Genomic DNA, 24,837 nt, shown 5'->3' with positions numbered 1-24,837 from the left:
TTCCGTACTGTTAGATGTGCAGTCAATTACATAGCATCTCTGAAGAGTCTTTTGCCAGAGAGATTACTCATCGGGCAATATTAAAAGCTACTTAGTCCATGCCCGACCAGGAATGAGCAAATAGCAACACACTTTTTTTTTTTTTCTTTTAAAGCTTTTTTATTTATTTATTAGTGTTGGATGTAGATCTTGTATCTGTACACATTGAGGCAGCCACTTACATGACAGTTTGTTAGGCCAACTCACACTTGGAACGTAATCGAGACTAAACATGCTTTGAATAGGTTGACAAGTGAACCAATCTTGGTTAGAATGTTTGAAAGTAGTAAACCGGATTAATATTATTCACGTTGGGGGTTTTTTTAGTAAGCAGTTCTCTATCAAATGTTTTGTCTGGAACAAAATAATGTGATTTGCATTATTTCCTATGAGAAATATCACTTTGGTTTTCGTACGATTCACTTTTCGTCGTATTTTTTTCGTGCTGCGATTTTTTTTTCAGTGTACATGCTACACCACTATAAAGTATAAGCGCAATCATAAACTTAAATAACTAGCTGAGCCCTATTTTGCAGTGGTCGTTTAATGTCTAAGAACATTCACCCTCCAGTTAATGATTGATGACAAATATTTTATTAATCATTTCATATGCTCTTCAAATATTATTCTATCCACCTGCTGCATATGATCCTAACACTCGCCCCTCCCCTCTTCTTCTCTCTTTTGGTGATCATACATAATTTAGTCCCCGGCCACATCTAATAAATGATGTTGACATATGCTCTAGCAGGGAGCGCCGCCTGCAAGTGTTGCTTGATAAGCGTCTTTGCATTTTTCACTGGATCCAATTTTGCCCTATCAGTCAGTCGGCGAGTGTGTGGCAGCACCGCTCGTACGCTCCGCCGGGCCCCCCTCGACATGTCCCGGGGCGTCCGATTAGTGAGTGAGAGGGGGGAGCTGAGGAGGAGGTGAGGAAATACGACGAGGGGGGGCTTAGAGATGTGTGTTAAATTTTAATTTGTCACTAGTAATGTTTATGTTTACTTGTGTGTAGATAAGAAGGCTATTATAAAGATCACATTCTTGATTCATGTTAAAATGATGTTTTAGATGAATACAGTGGAGGTGGACTGGGGGTGGGTGGGGTCTGACTCCAGAAGGTCATAGTTCAACACCACAAAGCAGAGAAGATTGAATATGGAGACAGATGAATATATCCTAATATTTGTCCACAGCACTTGCGGGCAGGATGGATTCCTACAGTTGAACAGGAAAAAAAAGAAACAGCCCTTCTCCCTTAACCGCCTCTTCCTCTGCCCCCCCCCCCCCCTTTCTTGAATCAATTCAATCAATTCACCCCCACCAATTGTTTGTTGTTTTTTCCCCCCCTCCCTTCCTCTTTCTGCTGACCACACCTCAAGGATTAATATTTGATTAGCCTTTAGGAGAGGTGGAAAGTACTTATTAACCTTATTTGTCAATCTGTCAGTGCCACGCTGCCGATTGGGCCTCGCGGCGGCGGGCCTGAGGGGAGGAAGAGGGGGGAGGGGTATGGGGGGGGGGTGTCGCTATAAATGGGAGGGGGATGACTGGGGGGGGATATCATGTCTTCCGACTACTGCGCTCCCCCGGCTGTTTCATCCTAATTATCCAGTTTAGGCTGCTGTCACAAGCACGACAATCACTTGTGCTCCTGCAAGGGCGGCGGACGTTACATTGGGTACACCTCCGCCATCTAATGAGAGCCACCTCGAGAACTGTGTGCCTTCACGCAGATAACAACGGAAAGGATAGAAAAATATTGCTCAACATATTTATATAGACAGTGTTGAATATTTGATTAGAATGTTGTATAGTATGCAAAAATATTTTTCCATGAATTGTGTATGATCATTTCATTCAGGACATCATTATTATTAATAATTATTTCACTTTTTAGACTGGTACCATTGAAAAGTGCAGCAAAAAAAATGAATCTTTTTACAAACCTTCACACTGTACGCCACCCCCCCTTTTTTTTTTTTTTCATTACTAATTTTAATTAAGTCTTCCCGCACAACAGCGAAATTGACTTTATGCATAATTGTTCATTATACGTCTTGTTTTCGACAATGGGGAAATTAAGGGGCCTCAAACGGATGAACGTGAGACGTGATTAGTCTCCTTCCTCCCAAACGTATCGTCTATTTTTTTTTATTTTTTTTACTCCTCCTACTTTTTGACACCCGGCTGTAAAGTGAAAATGATACTTCCAAGCAGGAAAAAAAACAACCATATAATGAATTGCCAATTTTGTTGTCAAGTCAAGATAATAGACACTCTTTGGGGAATTTGAAGGTAGAGCGTGCAAGTTTGACACTACAGATGTTTCTTCAAATTTGACTTGCGCGCTCTTGAGTTTAGCCAGCACGCAGCGCTAAGTGCGCATCTCATCTCTGATCCGTCTCCTCAACCTCATGTCTTATCTGCCATCTCACACCCCCGCGCGCCATTGAGCTTAGTCAAAGACCATCCCGTGCTTTTGCCCGTGTTAATTACAGATCCTTTCATGTGATAGAACGCCGCGCTGTAGAGATTGATTACTCTTTGAGCTAAGTTGTCTCCCAATTACTTAGACAATTAGCCAACTAATTAAAATACTTAGCCTGTGCTTTGGAGAGGAAAAAAAAAAGAAAAGAGGAAGCTGAAGAGAAGAGCCTCCCTTGATATTCTCAGTGTCTCACGCTGAGGAGAACGCGGCTCCGCTGGAAACCCGACGATGAGGCGCACGCGGATCACAATGTGGATTTAGGATTTGTCAGACTTTTGCCTCACTGCTTGTTCACTGATTATGAGCGAGCGAGTCAAAAATGTTCATTTCAACTTTATGTTCCTCGCGACCCCGACTCGTCTAAAAACGCTTTTCTGATTAATTGTGGAAGTTGAATTAAGCAGAAAAAATCCACCTGTTTTGAACCAGCTTGGCGAGCGGCCATTTTGGCGACTGAAAATGACATTACAGCTCGTCTTGCGAACTTCACTTCACCAAAGTCAGAAAAGTGGAAAACTAATATTGATGTTTGCGCTTTGTCGCACTCTTTGTCAGCTTTGCTTTCACCCCCAACCAGCCAGCTCCATTATTCCTCCTCCATTTTAATGTTAATTCATTGTTATCACCGCAAGAGGCGGGAAGCAAGACAGATACGCACAGGACAAAGACCATGTCGACATGCGTTCAATTTATACATCCGTAATTGCTTTTGATGATGTGGATAATTATGTCACACTCTGGAGAGTTTTTTTTTTTTTTGCGAGAGGCCAATTACAGACAAAAATCTTTTGACCCAATCAAGTCCAAATACTATTTTAGCAACGTGCTAGTTCGGTGTAGCGCGCGTAAATCACTTAAGTGCTCCACAACTTGTGTATGTTGGTACAGGTTGTATTTGTAGTTCTATGACTTTATTAATAAGCACCAAACCAACTTGGTGTTTGATGACATCATCATAAGAAACTTCCAAGTGTCCTTTTGCTTACCGAGGATCTCAAACTCGCCAAAGTGCATCTGATTGAAGGATGTCGGAAGGACGGGAAGTCAAAGCCCGTCAAGCTTTCCGACGTCTAATCACTGACTATATGAAACGATCTTAGCACCACTTAACCTGCACGAGGGCCCTGATGTGTCTCGGCATGCTCTGTCTCTGTTAATCAATCAGCTCGGAAAAGCCTGCAGCAAATGCAAATGTCCGCGAGCCTCGCTTGAAGGTCGCCTCTCCCTGTTTGTGTTTGTTTGCCTTTTTAATTAATCTCAAAATAGTGTTTAGTACATTTAAATGTGTGAAAATCGCGTAATGTGTTTGCGTGTCCCCTCCGGCGAGAAAATGAACAAATTGCAAACGTGTGCGTGCGCGCTTGAGGATTTATAATCAAATGAGATTTTCTCTGGTGTACGTCGCGGGTGTCCCGTTCTGTCAAAACTGTCACCCCTCTGGTTTATTCTCAGCGGAGAGGTGCGCTGATGATGCTGACAACCTCATTTAACGGGCAGAACAAACTCGGCTCCTTTTGTTTCCCGCTGACAGCTGTTTGTGCTCGCTAATATAGACTTAACTGGCGTGCGACATGATAAACATACATCAGCGCAGAAGCGGCGGCGGCGCTTTGCGAGTAGCTCCAAATCATTGGAAATATTGGGCAAATAGATGCGTTTTCAAAAGATGACTTTTCTCGGATTAAATGTCCAATTAAGCAAGCGTGATTTCAAAAGCGAGCGACTGAAACTGGGATCCAAAGTCGTCAGAAAGAAGTAGGCTTGTTGTTTCTGGCCTTAGCTATGTACGCTGTCATGCTAGGTGCGCATATATCATACAAACTAGCTTCTAATTTTCTACATTCAGTGCAAAAACAAAATCTGAAAATAGGCTCCTAGGCCCTCAGAAAGAAGTCAGCTCGCTGATTCTGGCCTTAACTAAATTTGCTATCATGCTAGGTGCACATTTAGCATACAAACTAATGTACAAAAAAAGCTCATATTTTGACTCAGAGGTAAACAAGCAATCAGAAGCTTTGGAATTTAGCATTAGAATCGTTTTTTTTAGTCATATTTTGTCAAAGTAAGAGGTCTGGGATTCACTCTTTTTCATTCTTTTAAAGATCTTCTTTAACTCAAATGATCTAAAAATAGTCCACCACTCTCCTCTTTAACAACGTAAGACGTCTGTCATATTTGCCTGATGACCTCAGTTGTGCTTGAATGTTTTAAAGCTTTTCAAGCCATTTAACATGACAGCACTCTCGTTGCAATATGTTTTTATTTTTTTTTTTGCATCTCCCGCGCTCAAATGTGGATGTAATGATCCTACAGAAGGTCACTTTTCGTTTTGAGGAATCTGCAAGCGGCGTAATGTTACTCCCCCGCTGCTGTTCCGCCATCGCCGGAATGGCTGCCTCCATCACGGCATTATGAGAAAGGGGCATCAACTTGCTCGACGTATCCCACTGTCTCCGGCCACTTACTGGCTTTTATTGTTTTGAGGTTATTTGCCCCTCACTAACCTACCCTAACACATTAGCATGCTAGTTCATCGCGACTTGTCCGTGACCTTGAAATATTTTGTCAGTATATTGGAAGAGCCAAATTTGTTGTCAGAAAAAGGAAAAACATCGACCAGTGAGTCTTTCTTCTCTCAGCAAGAATATTGCAAACAACACCTGCTTCCCTTGAGGCAGGGACGCTAAACAGGAACAAAACAAGGACTACATTTGGCGCTAGGTGGTATTCCCGGGGATGTAAAGAACCACCTTTTGTTTCCTGACCTTTACCATCAAACTCTATTCCGGTTTCTGAGTGGAGGGAAACAACCGACTCTGCTGGGTCCTGTAGGACTCAAATTATATCATTTGTCCAATTTGCTATTGTTTCATCCATGTCAGGATAATTTGCTTTGGGTTTCCCGCAAATGTCTTGGGTTTTGTGGGGAACCTCTTGAGAGAGCTGCTATATACGGTGTGTGCCCTAGATAGACTGTTTATCAAGTAACCCCGCATTCTGTCAAGTTGACTTTGCGGGGCCACGATGCACAGATAAAACTCACAGCTTCATTTCACCGCCCGTCCCCGGGAGGGAGCCGTCGGTGACCGCCTCGTCGGATCTGTTTACCTGCGGTATTAATTGGGTCGGAGTTAAGAGCTCGGCCGGCCGTGGATGAAACCCTGACAGCCGTCATTACTCAACGAGCTCCGGTGTAATGACGGCTTCATCTCTCCCCCAGTAGTCATCCCCTTTCCTAATTAATCCCATCATCACTGCGAACTGTTGGACAGGCAGCAGCCAAACAGATTGAACATATGCTGCCATCACCGGCTACCTCCAGGAAGCCGTTTCTCTTTCAACGAGAACCGGAGCCAAACGTTTCGATCAGACGAGCTTAAGCGGGTAGAACATTTTCCCTTCAATCATGCTCCTGTTCATTTTCATAGCGTAAATGTTTGCGCTTTATAATGAAAGACTTTTAACTGGCAATTAATGTCAGATTAAAGGTAATTAATAGTCGAACTCCGTCAGCTTGTTTGCGAGTTGAACGTGACATGCCTCTTTCACACCGGCCTTTTTATCCAGCTAGTTAGCGATGCAGAATTAAGGGTACACCGGTGCCTTGCGATATTAGTGACACGACTCTCGGCAGGGACTCGAATCAATTGAGAACAAGCACGCCACGAGTAAATGTTTGTCCAAAAATAGGCTTCAAGCTGTTTATTGCAAATCTCAGCTGAGGTTTACTGCCACACTAAAAATAAAACAAAGCGAATTATGCCTTGTGTATTTAAAACTAATACATAGCTTAGCCTTAGATTAGCTTTCTTAATGCGAATGCTAATTTGTTAAGATTAGCCTTCGATTAGCTTTGTTAATGCTAATTTGTTACAAGCGTTTAACTAACGCATATTTGAACGCAAACATGCAGCAACATATAGACAGACATTCTGACGGTATTCACTCTCGTATAAGGTTTATCTTCTTCGAAGAACGACCGAAATTACTGCTGAGGAATGATGTATATACAGTATATATATGTCTTATACTGCCCCCAGGTGGCCAAGGGTGCTTACACAGAAATCGGCAACAAAACATTTGCCATCTTCATTTCATATTTTCCAAACATGGCTATGTGGCCTATTGGCCCTTTACTTGTTATCAACATTTAAGTGTTGAAAGCTCCTTTTTTTTTTTTTTTTTTTTTTTTGCAGGCGGCGCCGAAGCACGCCTCTCCCAATTAATTGCTTGCTCGCCCACTGTATCGCTGCACGCTATCTTGTTTCATCACTTGATTGCATGTGCTTAATCCTTATCATAATTGGAGTTGCACGCTGCCACCGGGCCTGTCACGTCTCCTACCAAATTAGGCTTAAAAATGTTTACTGGAGTTTTTTTGTGGAGCTGTTGCTCTCGCCTTCATAGTATATTGAAATAATTAGGCTCATTGCACATAAAGGCTAAGAATACACTAACATTTACTCGGGCTCGCTACGTTCGCTCGTTTTAGTTGGTTTAGAAGGCATGATGGTCGGAGGATACATTTCAGCAAAACTCATAATTCCCATAATTTGTGGTCTGTCGTGAAGGTTTGTTTTGTCCCAATATAATGTCAGTGAAAAGTCAAGAAATCACCTTTCGCCGCTAGCGAGAAGATGATGCGTTAATTCAATCAAGCGTCATTACGCAACACTTTGTCAATGAGTACAGACGCTCAAGGCCTACGTTGAGAAAAGGTGTCATCTCCGAGACAGAAAATGGAAATTTGACTAATTAAACTTGTCATAAAGTCAGGTGCACTATGGACAGAAAGAACATGACAACCTTTTTGGAAAATGATATTGGACAAGATAAAAACATGTACTCACAGAATCAAATAAGAATTTGTTGTTCTGACGATTTAAATAAGGACCGAGATTGTACTCGAGGCCAACTTTGGTTCCTGTTTCATTTAAATGTTCACATCACAGTATTGGCGTACATCTTGAACTGCTCGACCAGTCTCGAGCCAGCATCGCATTCATGAAAAGTATTTCTTATCCTCGGCAATCTCTAAGGAGACATAGCGGCAGACGCAAGTTTGCTCTGTTAATTAAATTTCGCCTCGGCCGCAAACTAAGCTATTATTTCAGCGCTGGTCTAACGTGTCTCCCCTGAACAACAAAGGCAGCGGCGGATGACAGAAACAATCACTGCTTGTCCGTGGATCGATCGCTTTGAGGAGCAAGAAATTTGATGCGGCCGCTTGCGTTTTTTTTATTGCTTCAATTTTACACGGAGAGAGTTGGGATGAACGGCTCGCTAGTCTCTACGCAAGAACCAAACGGGCAATAAGGCAGAAACCCTCCGCATTAGTCTGACGCCGCACGGGAGCAAATCATTTGTTTTAATTAGAACATGCGGTATTGTTAAGATAAAAAAATTGTCCGACATGACTCCCATTGTATTGTTGTGTGCTGAAACAAGACATACAAGGGGAAAGTCCAAACAAAGCCAACATTGCTGTCTAATTTGATCCGAAAAATAGCTTTTAAAAAGTCAGAGACTCCTTTTGAAGGGAAAAGTTTGTGTTCTTTAATTAGAAATGCTCACTTGAAGCCAACAAGTGGAGCTGAGAAGATAAGTTAAGCATAAGTGGCCATCCAATTAAACAGCAATTGGGATGGAAATTTCCATTTGGATACTCATTTTCATTTTGTTAATAAAACATTCAGGCTGAAATGAAATCAAAGCTTTTTGTCATGATTATTATTTACCTGACAAATTCAGGTCCCCTGTCTTGCGCAGATAGCACGTTGTCGCTAACAACGCGCGTGTACGTTTTAATTACTTTGCAATTTGCCATGACCAAAACAGTTTTAGCTTAACCCCACTGGACGTTCCATCAATGTGATCTGAGTTGCGAAAGGCGCCGATGTTCTTCATTTTCACCTTGTCAAAGTGACTTTTGGGGGGGGCCGCGACGTGCCAAAAAAAAAAGACCGTGCCCTTCCATCGCTCCATCACTGCTCACTTCATAAGGGAAGTTCATTCATATTCATTTACATAACAATATGGACCCCGGCCGGCATTGTGCAAATGACAAATGGGCCGACATCACAATAGACACTGGCTCTGGGAAGTATATGTGACCAACACACACGCGCACACACACACACACACACACACACACACACACACACACACACACACACACACACACACACACACACACACGTAGTGTTCACTTGCACTTGCACTCATCCTCTGTCACCATTAAGTAAACCACTGGGGGATGTTAATGAATGCAAATAACAAAAAATCAACTGGAAATTATTAAAAACACTGTTTGCACATCAAAATTCAAAAACTTTCACTTTATAGGATGGATACACATGTATGTCATACGTACGTGTGTGTATATATATATATATATATATATATATATATATATATACCGCTTATATATATATATATATATATGTGTATGTGTGTGTATATCTGTGTGTGTATGTATGTATGAATTTACTTTAGCTATTCAACAGAAAGAGCATGGCAATAAATCTCCTGGCAAAGATTTAGTCTTCATGTTGTATTGCAATTTTACGAGTGAACTAATCAGACGCAATCTCTGTAAAAAAGTAAGCTCAATTAAGCATTATTCTCCATGCAAATATTCAGGAGCGGCCTCTGCGTGATTAGATAAATAAAAAGGCTGATTTAATGTCCGCCTAAGTGTTTTAATAATCCAAAGCCACCGCAGTGCCGTTAGAGAAGGATATTAGGGGCCGGCAGCCGGAGAGGCGCGTAAAAAACTTAGTGGGGTGTATGAATTAATTAAGCGGGACCCAGAGCAATATTCCTTGAAGGATCCCGGAATTCCGAGCGTGTCCCCGGATGATGTCGTCTAATGAATAGAGGGAATTTACGCTCCTTTATTTGTACATCAGGCAACAAGGTTCTCGCCCGAGTTCCGTGTTTGGACCGAGCTTTGGATAGATTCATTATTACCGCCAATAAGATTCATTAAGGAACTGCGGAAACAAATGAAAGCGTAATGACTTGATTCCAGCCAGTGTGCTGTTTAATTAAAATCTAATTAATTCATTAATTCAAGTCGGTTAAATGGAGCCGAGTCGTGCTCAATAGACTGTGTTTGTTTGTCCTGTCGGGAACTCGGATGACTCTTAAAAAAAATGAGGACGAATCGAGCATTAAATACAAGAGTAGCTCGTTTAAACACGCAGTTCTTGATTAGACGCGCATCCGGTTTCTTTCGGGTCGGGTCTCATTAGGGCCGCTGGTCTCGTCCGTCATAATCTCCCAAGCGCATAGAAACGACGTTTGGCTGATTTGAGGTCTTTGTGAACAGAAAATGCACATTTTGGTTGAGTGAGAAAGTCGGATCGCAAAGGCCGGTATTCAAACACGGAACCTCATGCCGCCATTCCTGATCGTATCCAACTTGAAAGAGGAACTGTCAAATTTGCATGAACACATTGCGGAAAGGTGCGGCTGATTGCCTGGCCGGGACTCGGCACCGGCCAGATGGCCGCTCCAGAATGAGATTGACACGGTGTTGCAAACTGATTTCACAGGCGGCTCTCGGGAGAGCCGGGCGGGCCGGTGTCTCTGTTGGGAATCGGGATTACAAAATAGCCAATTAAAAAGGGAAAGTGGTGAAATCTTGGCTCGATAAGGCGCAGATTAGATCGGTTATAGTTTATTAGGCAAAATGACTTCTTAGAAAGGAGCTGGCCTCCAAACACATTTCCATTAGCTGCCCCGGCTTCCTTTTTATCTGATGCCGCAGTGTAATTATGAATCCTCCAAATGGCAATTATGACACCGATTGGCCGCCATATCTTCGTATATTTCACTTGATGCCCCGTACGCCCGACCTTGTGACTTTCAAAGGGTGGCAAAAAAAAAGAAAGAAAAGTGATTTATTTCTTTTTCCTTTCTCCTCTCCGGCGCTCGTCTTTTGCCCGTCAGACACCGTGTTTAATTACCACGCCAGGCCGAGCAGATGCGCCGGTCTGAATCCGGAGACTGTCCCGGCGTTCCCGGATGACTAGCGCTCTCGCTCCGTCTCGGAGGCATCTGTTCGGCACCTGTGGACCCGAGGCGGGGCACCGCCCCACCTGCTACCAAAACATTGAGTGTCTGCTTTGCCAAGGAGGCCCCGCCCTTGTTTAGAATTTCTCACCCAAAAACGTTCTTTGTCATGAAACCTTAATAGACACCTGAAAGGGCTGAACAATCGAATTCAATTAACCATCGCCATATTTCGGTACCATCCTTACTCTAAAGTATCGGCTAACCGCAGAAGCTGCTGATCCCAGCTACCGATACTTAAGGCTTAAAATGAAAGAAAATGTAACATTACATCCTCCTTAGCAGTAGTTGGCGCTATCCCGGGGCAGTTGAATACATTTGTGAATCATCTGTGTCAGACAGAAAGGTCTTTGTTCACAATTATTTTGCAATGAATGAATGAATGAATGAATGAATGAAAACATCATATAGTGGTATTAAAACAAAAACTAAATCCATATTTTATTTAGTTATTTCTGAAATTAGACTGTTTTGCTGCACTTCAATTTAATGCAGCTCTGCTTACCTTGTGTCTTCTTTGAACCCTGAATGACCAAACATTCCTAGAGATATTAGCATCACACACACACACACACACACACACACACACACACACACACACACACACACACACACACACACACGACTTTATTCCTTCTTTGCCCTTACCAAACACTGAGATGAGCTGCAAACGATTGCCGGCGTGGATGGTCTTTATTTTTTGAAAGGGGGCCTATAATAGGCACGGCATCAGATCGGATCCTCGGCTCTTACTGTGCGATTCATCAAATCAAAGTATTTAGGACGCAGTTGAGCATCAGATTGAAGTGTTGATGGCGTGCGGCAAGAATATCGCTTTCATGTGAACGTTTGAAAGCCGCCACTTTGTGTGCAGAGATTGCAGATGTTGTCACCATTATTATTTTAAATCTAAATTACAGCCATGTGTGGCCTTGGCAGTACCTGAAAATGCTTTTTTTTTTTTAATCACCCACTCAGCCTGGTTTGCATTTTAGCTGCACATAATCACTTCCTTTAGGCAGGAGATTATTGGGGATGCGTTTTTCAATGGCTTTGGTCTTCTAACATCCATTCATGCATATTTTGGATGAAAAGCAAGAGTTGTAAGATTTTTTTTCTGTGTGAGTGTGTGATTATCCAATTCTAGGTCAAATATTGTGGCTGGCCCAGTTATATTATTTTTTTTTTTAACATGATGGAGTTCCACGTACAATGGAACCTCTGAAGTTGAGGTCACAACCCATCAAAGAATTAACTCTGGATGCTTCCTTGTCAGGTTTTTATTTTGCACTTTCAGTTGCGACAAAGCATTTTAAGAGGAGAGTAATATTGTGTTTAACTGGGTGAAGTAGCATGTGGCATTCCTTGACACGTTTATTTCAAATGTAAACAAATATCATACTTTAGTGGGTGTGTACACTTTTGCAAACACATCATTTCAGTTGTCTTTTATTACTTCCCCCACTGTTTTTTCAATTTACCGCACAAACCTGTCATTTCAACAAGGGGTGTGTAGACTTTTCATATCCACTTGATGTCAACAGCCTTTAAAGTTGTCAGGTTGGCTGCATCATTGTGTACAATGTATGTGATTTCTTGTATCTAGTCGGGGTAAAAAAAAAAAAGCTGCTCAGCTGTTTATCGCCATCTCCAGATTGCTTTTCTCCGTAAACCCGACAGCGGTTCCATGCGCCGACGTCAAGTGATGCGTTTTCATATGCATGTTCAAGTTACAGACGTGGGGGGGGGGGGGGGGGGGGTGAGATGTCAAGTTTCCATTGCGGCGGATATTGCTCAAAAGCTTTTGTGATGGGCTGGTGGCGGCAGACCCTGTTTGATTTCATTAGAGGGAAATATTAGCTGGAAAGTCCCGATCTCAGAGGACACTTAGCAGCGCCGCCGGCAAATTGACATAACGCCGTTTTATTTGCACAAGCAAACAGCTGACGGGCAAAGGGTCTGTTTTATAAACAAAAACATTCATGCAGTTCCGAAGCCGTACAGTCAATCACGGTTTGATATTATTGATAGATTTACAAGCAAGATGAGCGTTTCAGGATGTGTGCGAGTGCTACAAAAATTTAGTTGAGTCAATGTTACCACGCATTGCAAAAAATATGACACTCAACATCCTCGCAAAATAAAGTTTTGCTAAGTTTTGGCGCTTCATTTGAAAATTAGAATAAACCTTTTTTTAGACAGATTTGTGGCCCAGTTCTTCGTCTGCACACGCCAACCCAAAATATTTTTTTGTAAATATATGTATAGCCATGCTGAATTTCGTTAACGCAACAATTTGTGGGACTTTCGCATTTGGTCTAAAATCCGACTAAATTCTCGATAGAACAGGCGGACACAATGGAGGCCGCTAATGAACATCGCTACCACAATAATAAAGATTCAATAAGTATCTTTTCATTCGAGCCATGAGAGGTTGTTCCACAAAGAGATTTGCATGCGCTCGCCATCCCCGCCCGGCGACGCGCTACATTTTTTAACTAATGGCCCGGCCGATGCACAATGCCCTTTTGATGACAACGATGCCTCTTTTCTTTCTTTTTTTTTTTTTTTTTTTGGGGCACAATTACAGCTCGCGTTTGGCCCGCTGATTTGTTTTCAGGCAGCGTTCTGCTCCGAGGGACTGTCAGGGTCTTCTTTATTCACCCGCAGCCGACAATCAGACCTTATTGAGAATGGGGAAAGTGACGGCTAATTGATTTTACAGTGATACTGTTGGGGAGACAATGAATGTGCCATCAATTCAATCCGCTATTTAATGGCTCCAATTTGGTCTGTAAACGCCGGCTAAACTAATTCCGCCGTCGCGCAGCAATCCGAAAAGCTATCATGGCTCTAATCTCCTCCTATATATTCATAAGGAAAAAGGAATTTAGCCAATTCCGAGGTGTGGAGATGATCTGTTAGTGCGGTGTCAATGTTTAGAACGCGGCAATTGAGTTCATTTATAAGGATATGAAAAGTTTTATTGGCAGGGTCAGCCGAGCGGAACTGTCGGATAATAGGCAGTTACCGGCAAGTGTTTGAAAGCTATGAAGCATAGAGATGTAGGGAATAAAATGCCGGGACATGCCGTAATCGGAAGCTAAACTGAAATTCTCCAAAGCGGCGCGGCTGTTAGATTCCCACTGATAGAAGGTTGAGCGGCAGGCGGGCAGGCGGGGGCCATCGCTATTGGAGCCTCTATTTATTTTTGCCGGGGCGCAGCCTCTTCAATTTGGCCCAAAAGTGGCGGCGCAGTGAGCCGCATATGCCGATGTGATGTGATGGGATGGTGATGCGGTCGCAATGAACTTCTTCCCATCCCGACCCAATCACGGCGGGATATGGCTCCGGCTCGGCCAACAGAACAGGATGTTAATGTGGCTATTGTCTCCGGGAAAAAAAAAAAAAAAAAAAGAAAAGATGCGACCTCCTTCCAAAGATGAGCTCGTTTAATTCGCCGCGCGTTCGGCGGGCCGTGGGGGCAACCTCAATACTTCCTTTCTGTCAGCCTTCAAGTCCCTCTTGGCCTCGCGTAGACACGCAAACAGCCTGCCCCCCCCCCCCTCCCCGTGCTCCAAAGCCTTTGTTACTGCCTTTTTTTTTGTTTCTGTAGGATACATGCATCAGAGGTCAACAGCATTGCATATTCCTTTTCTTTCCCCACCTCATAAATCTGTCAGCTTGACTTCGAACGGAACGCAGCCTTCCCGTGGGTGCTCGCGGCTTGCGAACGCGCTTGAATGTTGAATAAAGTGTCTGGAATGACAACGGGCCTTTTGACAGTACTTGGTAATGAAGTGCTGCATTTACGAGTGAAAATAGCATTCGTGCTTCTGTTTAAACTCACATTCCTTGCCATAGTAGTCTTTTTTTTTTTTTTCATACGTTTTTGTGTTTTTATTATCTGTCTAAATGGGTTGCTTCACCGTTTTTGTTCTAATATCGGTTGCTTCTAAAACCCTGACAAGCGATGCTAACTGTAAGCATGTCAATGGCGTTTTACATTGTTTGATAGCATTAAGCTACTTAAAAAAAAAAATATGTCTGTGACAGCAAATTTTAATTGTCAGTATCTTACAACTTTGACTGTTCATACGGTATGTAAATATTTCGTTTCCAAGGTGCTAGAAAAGCTTACAAATCAACCTTGAAAGTCTTTGAGTTTGCCCTTGGATGTAAGAAAAGGTGTAGAAACGCTGCTAGTGAGCCATCCGCTGGGACGTCTGTGATCACATCCTGTCACTATGGCGAGATACCACTCCTCCCCCCCCCCCAGGGTTCCACGCACATCTCCACGGCCGAGACCATTCCCATCCCGCCGCTTTGTTTGTTTATCTAGATGGCCCATTTACGGTGTAATACATGAAAACGTATCCAATCAGAGTCGCGCAAATGAAGGAAAATATCGACGTCTTGTTCATTTGACGTCTGAACGCGTTTACACTTTGCAAACGGAGACGATTCCACATCGGGACACTAATAAGGTGCGGCAGATGATTGGTTCTCTGTCAGAGACGGGAATCCTCCCATGAGGGACAGATGTAAATATTGCGGGTGTGTTGTTACCATAGTGACAACACTTCATCTTATAGCTTATTGAGTCCCTTAAGCCGTGATGAAATATTGATGAAGAGGACCAACGTTCTTTGCTTCACTCCATTTCCAAAGGGTCAACATATTCAGTTTTTTTTTCCTCCAATAAGAGAATATATATATAAAAAAAAAAAGCAACGCAGTTAGAAAGTTATTTAAGTTTAATGTGTAATCCGGTGAAACATCTTGCAGAAGGCTTTCGGTAATTGTCGCCGCCGTCGCGGCAAAATCACTTCTTTATTCATAAATTAAAATTGGAATTTAATAGGCTCTCCTTTCTTTTTCCAGGGACTTGATTAAAATATCCATTATGAGATCAGCTCTTTAGTTTCTGTTGTGGATTACTTTTATCTTGGCAGACCTAAATTATGGAACTCTGCTCTCGGAGGTAATTGCCGAAAATATATTCATTGTTTCAGCCTTTTTTTTTTTTTACACTGGCGTGGCGGAAGCACAATTCTTGCCACTTTTCATCTCCAGACATTTTCTCCACCATTCTCATCATTTCTACTGATTAGCTGCCATTTCACTTTGTTGCGTTTTCTCGTTTAAAAATACATGTGAATAGTACTTTGAGCAAAATTATCTCAATTTTGAGGGTAGAAAATTACAATTCAATTTTTTTTCAGGCTTTAGTTTTGGGAGGTGGAGCCATGTGAGGTTAAATAGTGGCTCAACTCTGATCTTGATGGAAATAAGTCAGGTAGGGAAGAAGCTTCCTCTTGAGATACTCGGCCAGAACGATTGTTATCTCATCCCTGCCCAAACTGGATCTTTAAGTGCAAACTGCTTGTGTTGTGCTTCACTGGTCCTGGTGTGCCGGGGTTCAAGCCAAGGGTCTTAACTTCTCGCCGGATGGACTCTCGGCTTGCAAGTGAGGTCATCACTGGCTCGCAGATCAAATGTATATATTTACCTTTATAAAATTTGATTCACACTGATTACTCTCACTCAGTGAAAGCTTGGAATTTCAATTTTTCTGCTCTTTTTTTTTTTTTAATCTTGGCGCACATAACGCCAGAGAGATAAGGCGATGTTTGCTCTGCGGAAAAAAAAAAATCAATAAAGTGAGCTGTGGTCGCGGGTTAAGTCTCTAAAAATTCCATTTCAGTAAAAAAAAAAAAAAAGAAAAATAGATCTCTAACGCCGATTACAAATTTTTACCTTTCTATTACAAGCTCTTCGCTCTGCTCGGAACACTAAAGATCTTGTGGGTCGAGGTGCTTAAGTACACAAACCTCATTTTCAAATTTATTTCAATCGGGAAGCTAACAGAGATAACGCCCGCTGCACTGAATCAAGACTATTCCCTTTCAAATCACATCATCCGAGCCCCAACGCTCTCCACTCTGGATTAGAAGAATCAGATTAAAAAAAAAAAAAAAAAGCACAATTTAATTAGAGCGAATGGATAGATCCAGCACTTGAAAGAGCAATAAGTAAGGCTCCACTTATAAGCGAGATATCTGCCGGGGCCCCGCTGAGGTCTGCGCACCTCAGGTAAAATTGAAGATGTAATCTTCCCGGCAAGAAAATAGTCCCGCTGCCCGGCGATGCGTCGCCGTCTTCCCACCGCTGCCAACCGCGCCCTTGTCCCCTTAATGCGGATCAATTATAGGGCGAGAAGTCCCTGTCACATGTGATTCGCCGCGTGTTTTAGCCGCCGCGCTCCCTTTTGTACACGCGCTAACCAGTCAGGAGCCGACATGTCAAACGGAGAACAGACAATTTAACGGCCTGACAGTCGGAGTCTCGGTCAGACGTCGCCCCAACCCCCCCAGACCCCACCGTATTGTTTTTTTATTTATTATTTGCTTCCTTGGGCACGCACAAATAAAGTGTCACATCTCATTTAAACGGCGCACCCACTTTTTGGGGGAGATACGAGGCTTTTTTTGATAAATGCTAAACATGGCGCGATATGATTACAAACGGAACAGCTTCCAGTCTTCTGTTCGGAAATGAAATTTCATTGAGAAGTTGGTAGTTTGAGGTTTGTGTGTGAAAACTTGAAAATGAAGATTTGGACACTTTCAGAGGTATTAATGGAGCCATTTAGAGTAGGGATCTAGATTTTTACCAACACAAAAGTCACAAGAACACTGCTTGAAATGATTATCAAATATCAGTGGACACATGGAAGTTAGGGCACAAAATTGCTTCACTGGCCATGTAAAATAATAGGGTGGGCCATACCTGGCCCCCGGGCCTCAAGTTGGACACATTTGACCTAATTGGACTTAGTCAGAATCCCAAAATTCCAATGTGTGTCTGAATTCGAGCTACAAGCTGCGAAAATAGTTTAAATTCGAAAATAAAATGTCCATATTTTACTAACATGTAAAAAAAAAAAAAAGAATAATCTTTCCGTATTTTATGGCTATTCAAAGACGAGGCGTCATGTTTGTGTGCTAACTTTCCTCCACACACGTCGCATTTCATCAAGCAATCTCACACCAATACGATAAAGGACCCCGACCTTTTAACACGGCGGCGACTGGCAGTCTGCTCGGATTGTCCCACGTGTCAGACAAGAAAGCGACGCTAATAGAAAGTCAATTAGAGGCCAATTGTTGGCGCCGACGCATGAATTTGCTGTTTCTGCAATATCACGCTTTGCGCGACGATTAACCCCGCGCGACCTTCTCCGATCACGGCCCAAGCCGTCGGATCACGTCAGAACGGACGCTACCTTGCTGTCAACTTGAGTCAAGAAACCTGATGGTGCAAGTCAACGCCAATATGTCAGTTGATATATAACTTGAATGCTGCACAACACGGAGTTAAGTTTTCCTCCACGTTGACAGCCACCACACAATCGGAGACGGCCGGGGCGACACGCCGGCGCTCTTGAGGAAAAAAGGAACTCGTCCTTGGAGGCGACGCTTTTTTTTTTTCTAAGAATAAACACGCATTGGTGCCAAAGCCATTTCACATGGTGAAAAGGCGACAGTCCGCTAATCTATGAATAGGCCACCGGTGACAAATGTTATCTCCGTGTGGCATAGCAGGTTCAAACCCATTCAGCTCCCCCCCCCCCCCTCCCCTCCAAGACTTACAGACCAGCTCTAAGATGATGTCACCATAATCCTCAACCAGGCCTTTTGTTGCCTCGACGGGCAGGTGACTGCTTGTGTGAGCAAAGAGCACGGCAAGGGCAGCCAGGAGAAATGAGGATTTCTTCGGGGTCGTACAATACGGCTTTGGACACTCGCGCATTGTGCGTACACACTTGAGCTGTCGGGAAAGCGACGGCGCAAAAGTACAGCGGAGGGAATGATCGCTCGCTTTAGTGGGATTGGGAAAAGAAACATATTTCTGGAACCAAAGCTTGAAATATTTGAACCCTCAGCGTAAACAGCCTGCTTTGAAATGGCTCCTTTTGCAGCCTCCGTCACAAAAGCGCAACATCACACTCTTTCAATTGATCGTCATCAAGGAATTGATAACGTAAAAGCTTTTTGAAACACCCCGAGGAGACCTTAAAGAAATCCCCTAGTTCACCGACACCTCCGCGAGAACAAAGAAGGAACTTGCCGGGCGTCATTTAATTGAACTCGCTTCGGACCGGCTCGGGCGCAGGGGCTGTGATTGGGCGCCGACTAGCTCGAGAGTCCGAGGGAATTTGTCGGACGCTCAAGGACGGAGATGTCCAGAAATGAGACGAGATTAATTGAAAATCTTAATTACTTTCCGAGGGCATAAACATCTCAATATCAATTAAAATGAGTTTGCGGTGCACTGGGAGGATCCGAGGTGCGGCAGTTAATTAGATGTCGAGACTGACGGCTCAACTCGCCGTTTCTCCCCACGTAAAGCTCCTCAATTGAGCGCCGATGATTTAAAAGCATGAATAAAACATTTTCTCTTTTTTCGGAGTATTTTTCACCTGTTCGGGGTCCGTCTTCCGACTGGCACATTCTTGAGTTGAACAAAGTTGAAGGTTAGATAGATAAAGCAAAATATATTCCGAAGGGTTCTAATTCAAGTTTCTTAAATTATGGAGCGCACATTAAGCGGAGTTATATGACGGAGGCCAACAGGGAAATAATATCCTCCAGTTGCCGCGCTTGTGCTGCACGGTCGACTGGGTAGATAAAAGACCCGGGGAAAAAAAAAAAAAAAACGAAGAAAGAAAAGCGAGTGGCTGAGGAAATGTTTTAGAAGTGTAACACTGATTGTTATTCAAAGGAAAGCGCCGGCCTGTCTGTCATCTCACATAATGTCACACTAATATTTATTCATTTATCTCTCATTTTCTTTAATTCAACTCTATCTTTTGGGAATTATTCAAGCCCCCCTTTTGTTTCCACTGTCACGCCCCCCCCCCTCCCCCTTCTTCTTTTTCTAAGAGGAGCGCCAGTCATGAGCCATTTAACCCCCCCCCCCTCCTCCTAACACACACATCCCTGCCCACTTCTAAACGGGTCTTTCGGAACCCATCTAGGAAGCGCATTGGAATAGCGGAGTAACAAATGGACAGTGGAAGCGGTTTGTAATGGTGATTAGGGTCTGAAATTGGTTCAGATTTACAGTGTCACTCAGAGATGGAGGCAGAGGAATAAGCAGTCTAAGCGCTCTAATGGATCCATCAGCTCGCTCGGGCGGCTCAGCGGGCCGAGCGGGGTCACCAGCCATCCGCGGGCGCCACAAAAGCACTTCAATTTTGTTAGGAAATGTATCAATTTAACTGACTCGAGCGCCACACTGGAAACCTAATGAATCTGGACTCAATTTTCCACCACACTGACTCTGGCAAAGCGGAGGAAACAATGTCGGTGGCGAACCCGCGGCCCGGCGCCATTGGCTGGCAAAGGCTCGGCGTCGTACCCCCCCGCATCCACATCCCCCCCCCCCCCCCCCCATAGGCGCAATGAGGGCGGCCCCGGCGTTTATCTAGCGATAGCGCCGGCGCCGACTCCTGTCACTCATGTAACAATCGCGTCATTAAAGGTAAATTGGCTTCGATTTCAGCCGGACGATAATGCTAATTGAGTAGCAAAACAGAATAGCGGCAAACTGTTGTGCGGCGTCAAAGGGAGGAGGGGGACAGATTAAATGGCCGCACAATGGCGGCCTGCCGGCGCGGCAGATGTTGCTTTGTGTAGATGACGGAATTGACATATCTCTTGCTTGTCAGGCCGCGGCTTTTTCCAGGAGACTCGCGGGGCCAGATGGCCCCCACGCGCCGGCCCAATAAAGCAGTTAAACAGTCTGAAGACGAGCGAGAAAACGTGCTGCCCGGTAATTAAACACGAGTGGGGGGAGGGGGACCCCCTCCGCTCTATCGACCCCGGCCGAGCGCTGCCTGACGGCCGGCTAATGAGGTGACTTTAAACTGTACTCGTACCGTTTACTGTACATTATGTCCAAACGTAAACAAACTATTTGCCTACACTGGCGCAGACCATGCCAGAGCAACAGGTGGCGCTATAAACCCAAACGGGCCAATAAATTCTATTATTTACTTCCAAAATAAGAAAAAAAGTGATGATTGCACTTTTTATTACAATTAAATGATTGTTCCTTGAATATTTATCAAGAAAGAAATCGCGACCATAAGCACAAAAGTAAAAACACAATGATAAATAAAAAAAAGAAATCCGATTTTTTGGGGGGGGAGTAGTAAAGTCTTACTTTCAGCAACCCAAAACATAAAAGTTTACATGATGTGGCCTCAAGGCTGAATGCCATAAATATGTTGTTTTTGTACAATTCTAATCGCTGGAGGCAACTTGGTACAATCCATCCATCCATTTTCTACGACGCATATCCTCAAGGCTAAAGCCGAACCGCATCCCATTTTCTTTTTTTTTTCTTTTTTTTTTTTTTGCAAGCAGCCCACACTCTTTTGTTGGCGGCGACAGAATCGTCTCATAGCCGAGGTCAAGACAATTTTTTTTTAAATGGCTTCGGCAGGAGAAAAGATTGAATCTAATGTTGCATAAGTAGATTATTTTAACTGGCGGCCCATTTGGAGGATTACTCTTTTACCATTTTGGGGAATTATTTTCCGAACGATACGGCGCACCTTGGAAATGCGTGTATGGCCCGCGTACTTTTATGCGCAGCCGCATAATACGGTGGCGGGCTTGTCGGCCCACTACGGAGGAGGAGAGGCCGCTGCCCCTCCACTTGACCTCCCCATTATGGCGAGCACTGATCTCATTTGACAAGGCCGGCTGGAGCGGTCCCTCAATGTCTGCCACGTCTTTGGAGAAAATCCTCCTCAATGCAGTGTTAATATTGAAAGGGAGGGCGAGTGGCTGCCCGCTTGGAATCAGCAAGCTCAGAGAAAAGACTGGATTTTAATTCGATTTTATTGTTGTGTTGTCTCCCTATAAAGTGTAGAACTTAAATCAGCTGAGAGGAGTCACTCCCATTAGCCGGGAACTGTGTTCACACCCACAACGGCGCAACACCCTTGGATTTAGTTAGATTGGGCATCGTTCTCATTGCCCATTAATTGGCGCTGCCGTTTTCCGGCTTGACGCTAAATTGCAGCTCTGACTTTTTCCTGACAGCGTATTATTCAGTCAAAGGTGTCGTATTTGAACGACTATCATCTCCCGGGATGCTTTAGTGGCCAAATCGAGCCGAGGATTCCGCTTGGCGACTTTCTGAAAGCGAGATATATTTGGCTGTCTTTTCTGTTTTGCTTTAATGAGAGTGGAAGCAGAGCGTTGTTTATCTGGTCAGGAACAAACAGATTTGTGCACAGGCCGCCTCTGAGAGGGGAAGTTAGAGATGCTATTTTAAAAGCCTGCCACCGACTATTTTGTGTTTTCCCTCTGCCGTCCCTCCCCGAGGTGCCGCACCGGGAGGTGTTTCATATCAGTAAGCGAAATCAAATAATGCAAGATGATTTACTCCCCCTGGCAACTAGGGAGCGGGCTTCCATCCGCCGGCCGGGCGGGAGGGCGCCGGGGCTTGGGCGTAATCAGTTTGGAAATATTTCAATTATTGTGTTGATTTTAGTGGATTTGAGCGGCGTCGGCGGCGAGCCCGGCGTCCATGACCTGCCGAGGAAGCCATCGATTTAAACAGGTGTCAGAGCAGGAAACACACAGGCAATTTAAATGGGAATGGGATGGCGTAGTCATTGAGCGTCGTCGAGTGCGCGTGTGACATCCGCCCCGTGTCGCCCAATCAATGCGGCTCAGCTCCACTCGGGAGAAATCATCCTTCTGCGAGCCGCTGCAGCAGAGGGATTGCTTTTTTGCACCCGGCCTTGTTGTCCATTTGGTGTGGAGGGAATAAAAGGGATTCTTTAGAGTGCAAAAACTTGTTACAGATCAATTGATTTCTTTTTTTTTTTTCTCGATATTGCCAAAATGGAGAGGTTATTGACCGTTACATCATGTAGATCATGCAGATTTATTTATTGCTTCTGAAAAAATTAAGATTAGCTCATTTAGATTTCGAGGTGTACCTAATGAAGTATCCTTTGAATGTCGTGTGTGTGTGTGTATATATTTTTTTCGACCCCATCCCATCAACCTGCTTTAAGTGCAAATTTAGGCCCACTTATTTTGGGCGGGGCTACAATGAAATGAATAGCCGACATGCAATCCAACAGTATAATATGCTCAAGCACTGCCCCCTCCTTTATCGCTTGATTGAGGGCTCTTTCGAACAATTTGCGGAATTGGGAGGGGGGGCTACTGTTTATCAGTGCCGGAGAAAGTCTTTTCATTTAACGCTCTTGTGAGTCATCTTAGCAGGGACCCCGAGGTGGAGGTGCTACTCTACTGTTATATGACAAAAGGCCATTGATGGTGGGGGGCGTCCAGTCTGACATGTTGTCAGGAGGCAGAAATTCAAAGTCACACCTCAGCTTGTAAAATCTTGTAAGCCTCTTTGCCTGCCACCCAATTCATTACCGGACGCAGCGTGTTTGAAGGAAGTGTGCTTCCTCCTATATATCTTCCACCATGAAAAGCATAGCAGTGTACAATACTCAATTTTTAGGCCACCCTTAGATTAACGCTGAATTAAAAAAAAAAAATCTTTTTTAATTTGTAGCATGAAGTCGTTTTTTTCTCAAATTTCTGAAATGTTTTGACAACAATTGATATTTCACTTGGCAACGACAAACAATTGTCTTTTTTTTTTTAAATATATGAAATAGACGTGAAGACAAGTCAAGTCTAATTTATCTAAAGGACCTTAGTGTCAATATTTTTTCTGCAACCACTGAACAAAGACTAATTTGTTACTGACATCAATCTTTTTTTAAATGGGCAGTTACGCAGTAATATCAGAGACGCATGCTACGGATTCATTTGATCAAAGAAATTCTTGTGAATAATAAAATGAGGTAAAAAGAATTAGTGATTACAATGAGCGAAATATTGTTGCATCTATTTATTAAACCCAAATGATGGCTGCCAAAATTAATCACCGTGCGCAGGTTCCCTTTCTTAATTTCAACATTTTTATCAATCCAGTTTCAGTCTTTAGCCGCAAAGCAAAATGTACAAAGATGCTAATGTGTTTGACGGCATTCATCTCACTTCCGCCGGTGAGTCTATTATGACTCGTAGGTGTCATAATTTAATCGTCTTGTTTTCTATCGCCTGCGGATACTTCAGGGGCCAGGAAACGGCTGTGTAAAATGCAGCTCGCCGCTATTGCGCCCCCCCCCCCCTCTCGCTCTCTTTCTCTCATCTTAATTGGAAACACTGGGGGGTTTGCATCCCTTTCACTTTCACTTGACCTTAGAAGATGAACCGCTGATAAAGATGAGAATCATTATCTGCCCAAGAGAACTCAGGAGGAATCATTTCCTCCTCTCGTGTTCCGTTCATTAATTTGCAGAGGCGCTTTCAAGATGTGCGAGCGAGCGGGCTTTTGTCGGGGTGGTCATTTATTGAAATCGGGATTCTCTCTAATTGGAAATCACACCCGTCGAGGCACAAACACGTATTTATTGGAAATAGTGCTCTCTATGAAATTCTCAATTGATCGTCCCGCGTGGAACTGCTTCAAATCAGACATTGTGCAAATTTATGCTAATTCATAAATAAAGTCTTAACCCTTAATTAGTGTCTGAACCCGCTATGCTAATTAACATGTTAATGGAGGTGTTTCCAGAATAACATGCTAATACGAGTCAATTATGAGATTGACTGACGTCTACGTACCTCAAACGCATACAAAGATTTAATCACTGCGCAGACTGCGTGCATCGCAACGTAGCGTAGCAATCCCGTGGGGGGAAATCCACACGCCTAGCATAGTTCGCTCGTATCAAAAATCATCTTTCCCAATCGAAATGATTGAGAGAATAAACAATAAATGACTGCGTGAATGTCTAATTGTGTTGCTGCACATTTTATGTTCAAATACCTGTTTCTGATATATATTTCTGATTGTGTATTAGCATTAGCATTAGGCTAGCAGATTAATTCTTCAATATGTTAGCAGTAATTCTTCTCCTTGTATGTTTTATATTACATACAAAACTTGGTTAGTATATTAACATTAAGACAAGCAAAGTGGATGAATGGATTTCTCTCTCTCTATTTTTTTTTTGTTTAAGCAAATGTTTCACGTCCAAGTTATTCTTTTAGTAGATCAACATTATGCTTGAGGAAGACAGGCAAAGTGGATGTATGGATTTCTCCAAA

At 43.4% G+C, this 24,837-nt stretch overlaps 1 protein-coding gene across 5 annotated transcripts in view; it reads left to right on the top strand.

Moving 5' to 3' along the window:
* micall2a (mical-like 2a) overlaps positions 1–24,837 on the top strand; it is a 70,912-nt gene that overhangs the window by 32,215 nt on the left and 13,860 nt on the right. The gene's annotated exons all lie outside the window — the stretch shown is intronic.

This window comes from Syngnathus leptorhynchus, chromosome 16 (genome assembly GCF_054491065.1).
Source record: "Syngnathus leptorhynchus isolate UIUO chromosome 16, UIUO_Slep, whole genome shotgun sequence".
Classification (NCBI taxonomy): Eukaryota; Metazoa; Chordata; class Actinopteri; order Syngnathiformes; family Syngnathidae; genus Syngnathus; species Syngnathus leptorhynchus.
Note: the sequence above shows the minus strand (reverse complement) of the source record. Positions and strands in the feature narration are given on the sequence as shown.